This window comes from Hibiscus syriacus, unplaced genomic scaffold (assembly GCF_006381635.1).
Source record: "Hibiscus syriacus cultivar Baekdansim isolate YM2019G1 unplaced genomic scaffold, ASM638163v2 tig00111792_pilon, whole genome shotgun sequence".
Lineage (NCBI taxonomy): Eukaryota > Viridiplantae > Streptophyta > Magnoliopsida > Malvales > Malvaceae > Hibiscus > Hibiscus syriacus.
This window is the reverse complement of record NW_024063179.1, coordinates 930788-938067: the sequence shown is the minus strand read 5'-3', so window position 1 is coordinate 938067 and position 7280 is coordinate 930788.

Genomic DNA, 7280 nt, shown 5'->3' with positions numbered 1-7280 from the left:
CTCTATTATAGAAAAAGAATGAATGATGTCAGAATGATGAAGCACTTCATATTCTGGAGAGCAAGTGGTCTGAAAGATCGTAAAGGTTGGAGGAGATACCTTGTAACACTCTCTTGTGACATTCTCAGCAACCTGATAAGAAGAAGGATTACCATATTCAAAAGGAACACATATTCTAGTGCATAGCAAAAAAGCAAGAATACAACTAGTCAAGCAGAAGATGACCACCTTATTCAGAAGAGGCATATATCTCAGACATTTCTATCAGAAAGATTGACCACTTCTTAAGTTTATGACAATATAAAGAGAATTTTTCAAGTTACTTAATTGTTGTTCAGTAACACCAGAATGAAAGCATTCGAGATAAACAGATTTGGGCACGAATAGAGCCACAATGATCCATAAATGGGGCATTATCAAAGTTGTACCTTGTGGGAGTCATGAGATTCAAATTCAATGGACATTAAGAGTAAACCTTTTGACATGAAAGTTGAAGGTCCATATTATCCATGAGGGTATCTTGAAGGCTCACATCAGCATGAAAAGACAGAAGTAATCCATGTGGGTATCTTGAAGGCTTACACCAGTATGAAAAGGTTGGGATATTTTGAAAGTCCATTTCAACCAGAAATAGAATATTGGTACATTTTGAAGGCTATTACAGACAAAAATGATCCATGTGGGGCATTTTGAAAGCTCATGTTGAGGCATTTTGAAGGTTCATATCAACAAGAAACAATTTTGAATGTATTTTGAATGTTCGTATCCACAAATGTTGGGGCATGCTAAAGGCCCATATTATCCTGTATCAAGATCATTGATTTGAGAAAATATTCCCAATGATACAGAAAGATATGAAGAATAAAAATGATGAAACAGTGACAGTGGAGTTGACTATACATAACTGCTTTGTCCATTATACAGTTGCATTATTCTGATGATTTTATGTTGGCAAGTCAAAGCATTCCACTAATATTCCCACTGAGTTTTGTCATTAAGTGTTCTTGCAATGTCTTACAAAAGCTCTGAATACTATGCAAAGAGTTCAATGATTGGGAAATCTGGGCAGAAGCCACCGGAAAGGATGAATATGTTGTCAAATATTTTACGAACATCTGTGCAGAAGCCACATGAAATGATGAATTTGTTGTCAAATGTTTTATGAACCAATGATTATGGTGTTGAACCAATATTGTGATCATATGGTATTTCAATTTTTTGATCCGAGATGAAGTTTGTTTTCTTCAACCCCAAGGATAGAAGTGAGATATGATGAAGATTTCTTTCCACATGAAGGGGAGCTGAAATTTTAACAACAAGAAACTAGTGGAGGCAACTAAAGTTAAACAATATATTGTTGTTAAACACCTTGAGATCATATGGTCCAAATAGCCTTGTTCTTGATCTGATTAGATGTGGAGACATGAAAGGAATTAGGATAAATCTTCCTTTTAATGTGTTTCAAGAGTCAAATTAGAACAAATGTTGCTCTCCTAATTAATCTCTGCTGAGTTTAGCATATCTACACCTACATTTTTCAAAGATGATAGATTCTCTTTTCAAAGATGAAAGCTTTATTGGATTTCTACACAAGTCCAAGCAAAGAAAGCTGGTGTTATCCAGGACAAAATGGGGCATCAAGATCATAATTCTGACTATGGCAAAAGTTCCACAAATGAAACATTTCTTTTGAAACTTTAATGAAACAAAGAAAACACAAAGATGCAAGTGGATCAGATGGTTCATCAGAAATGCCAGTTTGAAATGACATTTTGAGTAAGTGAAGGAAGACCCGATTCGCCACTTTAAAGTCAAATGAAGATTGCATCAATATTTTTGCATTAATAAGAACGTCACTTGTATAATAAATCATACAATACATTTAGATACATATCTATTGCATTCATGCATCAAAGCATAATTTTACAGATTTTTTCATGAAAAAAAGAGAATAAAAAGATAAAATTCAAGCCTTGAATGAAGGGAATTATATTCCGAGATGGTTCATCAGAAATGCCAGTTTGAAATGACATTTTGAGTAAGTGAAGGAAGACCCGGTTCGCCACTTTAAAGTCAAATGAATATTGCATAAATATTTTTGCATTAATAAGAACATCACTTGCATAATAAATCATACAATACATTTAGATACATATCTATTGCATTCATGCATCAAAGCATAATTTTATAGATTTTTCATGAAAAAAAGAGAATGAAAAGATAAAATTCAAGCCTTGAATGAAGGGAATTATATTCCGAGTGGCAGAATCTTAAGAATTGAGGAACCCAATACACAGAACAATCATCGTTTTTGAAGTGGGGCATGTTACCCAGCTAAGGCATTTTTTTAGAAACTAAGTCCGATTTTCGGAAGTTTCTTGACGGTTTTCAAGTGAGTTTTAAGAAACTAAGCCTTCGGGGTTTCTTGATTTGTAAGTCCTTTGGGTCATCTATAAGACTTTCAGTACATGATGTTTTCAAATGAGATTTTAGAAATGAAGCCTTTTAGGGGTTTCTTAATTATCTCAAAAGAGTTGTTAAAGGAAGTTAAGCCTTTTAAGGGGTTCTTTTACAACTAAGAAACTAAGCCTTCGGGGGTTTCTTGATTTGTAAGTCATTTGGGCCATTAATAAGACCTTCAGTGCAGGATGTTTTCAAATGAGATTTTAGAAACTAAGCCTTTTATGGGTTTCTTAATTATCTCAAAAGAGTTGTTAAAGGAAGCTAAGTCTAACAAAGGGGTTCCTTAACAACTAAGAAACTAAGTCTTTGGGTTTTTTTTTAAATCCTTCGGGTCATCAGTAAGTCTTTTGAGCATGATGTGTAAATCCTTCGGGTCATCTGTAAGCCTTTCGAGCAAAATGATAAGTCCTTCGGGTCATTCATAAGACCTTCGGGCAGAATGTTTTCAATATTTCCGTTGATCGATTCACGAGATTTCGAATCAGGGACGTCTCTTAAAACAAATTTTATCTCACCTGAGATAGTTCCTCTTTGAACAAATTTCTGTGCATTAATTTCACATTTTTATTTAGATATTTGACAGGAATTCCAGAGATTAGTAAAGATTTTAATAAAGATTATGATTCACCCCAGAAGGAGGTGAACCAACATTTCCAGAAGAGTTCATAATGAGAAGAACTCATCCTAAAGGAGAAAGTTCACAATGAGAAGAACTTGTTCCTTTCAAATTCATCACAAAATGAGGTGAACCAACATTTCTGAAAGAGTTCACAATGAGAAGAACTCGTCCTAAAGGAGAAAGTTCATAATGAGAAGAAATTGTTCCTTTCAAGTCCACCGCAGAAGGAGGTGAACCAACATTTTCAGAAGAGTTCATAATGAGAAGAACTCGTCCTAAAGGAGATAGTTCATAATGAGAAGAACTTGTTCCTTTCAAGTCCACCGCAGAAGGAGGTGAACCAAGATTTTCAGAATAGTTCATAATGAGAAGAACTCGTTCTAAAGGAGAAAGTTTATAATGAGAAGAACTTGTTCTTTTCAAGTCCATCACAGAATGAGGTGGATCAACATTTTCAGTGGAGAGTTCATAATGAGAAGAACTCATCCAATGAGGAAGAAGAAGTTCATAATGAGAAGAACTTGTTCAACCTTGGTTCTATTCCATCACAGAAGGAAGTGGATCAACATTTCCAGTGGAGAGTTAATAATAAGAAAAACTTATCCAAAGAGAAAGAAGAAGTTTATAATGAGAAGAACTTGTTCAACCTTGTATCATATTTCCAATGAAGAGTTAATAATGAGAAAAACTTATCCAACAAGAGAGAATAAGTTCATAATGAGAAAAACTTGTTCAATCTAACAATTTACAACGAATGATATCCAAATCAAACGCAAAACAAAAAAAGAGAACCAAACAAAAATTGGTTGTCTTTTTCGTCTTTGCCCTATTCTTGTTAATACAAACTGTAGACACGCGTTTTTGTCCGGGTCGAAATTTTTTTATTAAATTATGATTATTATTATTATTATTATTATTATCATATTATTATTATTCATTATTTACAAATTACACTTTGCATGCCCTTGTTAAAGCCCATACTTTATAACCCAATACCCAGTTGGAGTCTAGAAGCCCAACACTCAGCAACCCAAGCAGCAGACCAAGACTCTGATCCAGACCAGACCCGCTTCATACGAACCGACCCTTTTACAAGACCTGGATCCGACACATATTTAATTAGGGTTTTAAAACCCTAAAAATACAACATCAAGCCGCCGTCACCCTTGTAATCATTGGATCTGATGAAGATCCAATGATCCTCGGCTATCAAATATTAGGGTTTTACCCTAAAGTATCATCCAGCCGCAACAGTGAACCAGTCGCCACTGCCGAGCCAACAAGTCACCACTCCAGCCGATTACCAAGACCACCATCGTCATCACCGAGTCATCACCCATCTGCAAATAATACCAAATCAGCCATTCACCTAAATCCCACTAAAATAATTAAAAAAATAAAACCTAATGCTCCACTAAACAAGGCTTCAGTGGAACGACCACTGCAAGCAACCATAAAAGAACAGAGAGATTCAACAGACTGGGGGGAGCAAGCAGAAAACACGAAAATAAAGGGGGCTCTTCAACAGACAGGGTGCAGAGACTAAATCGTAGGGCCTTTCTTTTGGGAAAATCATTCGAAAAGAGGGAAATGGATACGAAAGAAAAAGAAGTGTAATTTCAGAATTCAAAAAAGAGAAAATAATATAATTACATATTTTCAAGGTATTCTTCTTCCGGTTTTTTTCCAGTTTTTCGTGTGTGCTTGTGTTATTATGAAAATAAAGGATTTTTTCCCTTTTTTCTTCCGAAGCTATGTGTAAAGTAAAAAGAAACAACCTATCAATCAAATAACATATTTTTCTGTTAAGGTATTATGTTTTCATTTTAATTGGAAGTTTTATTTTGAGTATATATGTTTATGAATAAATTGAAAGTAAAAAAATGAAGCTTAGCATAAGGGATAAGAAGTGAATTACTCTGTTGTTGAGTCTCGATAGGAGGGGAGATTGTTCTTGGAGCCCGTGAACAGTGAGAATTTATGGGGGTCTCGATGGTTACCTGACCAGAGTGAGGAACGAAAAATCAAATAAAAAATTGAGAAACCTAAAAACGAGAGCATTCAAACTGAAAAACTATCACCATACACCAAAATATTAGTAATATATTCGATCCAAAAACCATTACAAATCAAAACCTATCGTCATCAGCAACCATTCGGGTACCCAAAGAAATCAAGCCTTTCGAACCAAAATAGAATAAATTAAGGTAAGGAAGAGAGCAAAATGTTTACCTTCATCGGAGCCATTCGGTGGGTTCATTTGGCGCAGCCGTTATCTGTAAGCATAGAGGGGAGAGCTTGAGAGAATAAAGTAGGAGAAGAGCAGTGTTTAAGGTCATTTAGACCTTTGGTTGGTCTTTCGATCACTGGTTTGCAGCATAGATGACCACCAGGTCACGATGGTCGCATGGTTTAAGAGAAAAGATGGGGCTTTGGATTTGAATATGGTTTTGGGGTTTTAGATTTGATCATGGTTTTGTCTGGTTCTCTAAAGGTTTAGGCCTCAAGTTTAGAGTTAGATCGGAGAGTACCATGGCCACCACAATGTGGTGGCCGGACCGGTGGCTCTGGTTTAGGCCATGGAAGTTGTTTTTTATTGACAGAGTAGAAGAAGGGAAGAAGAGGGTTGTGCGGTTGTGCTTGTGTACGTGAGTTTAGTTTAGATTTAGTAAATTTAGTTTTCATATTAAATGTTTTGGTTAAATTAAATTATAGTCCCCCATGGTCTAAACATGTCATAATCGTTTTTCTGGTGGAACAAATTAATTAATTTCGATAAATGGATCATATTTTAATTGTCGATGCGAATTCATTATTTCCACCATTACGACAACGTGTAAACATGTCATAACCGTTTTTCAAATGGATCATATTTTAATTGTCGATGCGAATTCATTATTTCCACCAGAAAAACAGTTATGACATGTTGCTTTATCAACCACAGAAGGCCCAAACACTCCTTCTGTCTTTAACCCAAATGCAGCAACAAACCTTACCTGCATTAGCAGGCCCACCTATATTAGCATACCCATCCTCAACAACCTTATTAATACCATCAACAACCATATCTTCATCAATTTTGTGGTCAACGTAGATATTAACACTACCATTCTTCAGCAATAAATACATCACCTATCTAACCATATCATCATTATGAATCAACACCAAACTATCACAATCAAACTTCACATTAGGTACCCTATAGTACACAAATTTGTGCGTCCATATCCTAAAAGTTCTATATTCCCTAATATATCCCACATGCATAACGCATATGGATCAACTTAAAATTTTTCAATGGCTCAATTTACATATTTAAACTTCAAAGTTGTCTTAAATCTACAACCAAGAAAATATCGTAGTACATAAATTTCACCAACCATAATATTACAACAACAGGAAACAAAAACCTAACATTAGCATACCAACCAAAAACATTAAAAAATAACACATACTAACAAAGAAAACTATAAACAAAAATAAACTACATGAACCACATGCTAAATATACATGATAACATATGAAACTATAAAGAATCCCAAAGCACGTGAACCACATGCACCACAAATCATATTATATCCTCACATGCCATCACATAGAATCCCAAAGCACAATAAAAAAATAACTACGACAACTCAACTAACTCTAAACCACAAAAAACAACATTATTACATAAAAATCAACGTAAAACCAACCAACCAACTCATAAAACCACAGAAAACAACATTATTACATAAAACCACATAATATATATATATATTATGTGGTTTTATCAAATAAGTCAACCAGTAATCCCACATAATGTGTATATATAACTTTTATAGGGAAATTATAGTCAATAAAAACCCTTCCAACATGTTAAACCAAAAAAGATCGAATAAAGATCTCATCCCTTCATTGTTTTTTTCCTTCCAACAACGTTCTCCCATGTGAACAAAAACAAAAGAAGAAAGTTAAACAAAACAGTTCGAAAAGGTAAAAAAATATTTTTCGACACAAACAAACAAAGTAAATCAACATTCTTATCGATTACTACTTCAATGTCCCTCTATCATATTTTCAATTGGCACAAACGGTCTATAAAATATATCTTATTTCTGGGTTTTATATTCAACGAAACATTCATACATGGTTCAAATATGCATTTTCTCGACTGAATAATGACGCAATATTGGTTTTCAGTATGGCTTTTAATAAG